Raw genomic sequence first — 1,117 nt, forward strand, 5'->3', positions numbered from 1 at the left:
TAGCAAATAGATAATATAACCACCCAGAAGATAATTAAAAAATTAATCCAAATAATTTTTGAACTCAGTACTCTAACCATACACTCTCAGTGGGATAAAAAGAATTACAAAGAAATCTTAAACGTTACTTAATAGATTTATTGTTGACAGTGGTATTCAATTCTGAAACCATTTTTGCATACTGTAGTATTCTGCATATGTGTAAATATTCTGAAATATGTTTATATGTAAGCAGGGCTCTCAATGTTGGAAGAACGGAAATACAAATACAAAATGAGGGAAAGAACCTATGTTGTTAAATTGGAATTAGAGAAATTGGTATCAAATCATATTATATGTACACACATATATATACTTTTGTTTTTAATTCACTGCTAGCTCTGTTCACTTAAAAGACATTCGTGTAGCAATGAACACACCTTGTGCCCAAATCTTAGTTTCTAAACGCATCACCCACTAAAAGGGACCAGAGAGCTTCTTGGGGTAATGGCTGATTCTGGGGCTGAGGCACATAAAAAGTAAAAGGTAATAACAGAACATCTGCCAGAAACTATGGAAGTGCTCAAAAACTGATGGGGAAATATAATAGCAAAATGTCAGAAGAACAGCTTGAAGGGGCTCCTATTGACCAAATCTGGGATAATTTGAGCATCAAATGAAGTAATGACAGAAATGGATGGTAAGATTAAAAAAAAAAATCTAAACTGATGCAGACAAATGGCGGGGGGGAGATAAGGGAAGGACAGCTCTCCTTTATAGAAGAATACCCACTAATAAAGAAAAAATTTTACACACAGGAAATCACTTTTTTAAACTACCAATGTAAGAGTTCATTCAGGCAAGGCTCAAATGATACTAAAACCACTTAGTATAACTGTGGGAAAAGAGAACTGTCAACATCTCAAGATGTTAGCCGACAGATCACTTATTAATTACAAAGGGGAAAATTAATCTTTACAATGGAGAGATCTAGCAGATATAATGTTAACCAAATGACTACTTAATATCACTGAGGATGATAGAAATTGATTATCATGCACCAAGAAAGATGTCACCCATATATTAATAGCATTCCCGCCAAAAATGTTTAACTTGAATCTAACCAAGAGGAAATGAC

The 1,117-nt window shown here is 33.8% G+C and overlaps 1 protein-coding gene across 1 annotated transcript in view; it reads right to left on the bottom strand.

The window, feature by feature from the left end:
• Nucleotides 1–1,117, bottom strand: part of LOC105809623 (myomegalin) — an 88,861-nt gene that overhangs the window by 72,281 nt on the left and 15,463 nt on the right. The gene's annotated exons all lie outside the window — the stretch shown is intronic.

Source organism: Propithecus coquereli, unplaced genomic scaffold, assembly GCF_000956105.1.
Source record: "Propithecus coquereli isolate 6110/MARCELLA unplaced genomic scaffold, Pcoq_1.0 Scaffold197, whole genome shotgun sequence".
Lineage (NCBI taxonomy): Eukaryota > Metazoa > Chordata > Mammalia > Primates > Indriidae > Propithecus > Propithecus coquereli.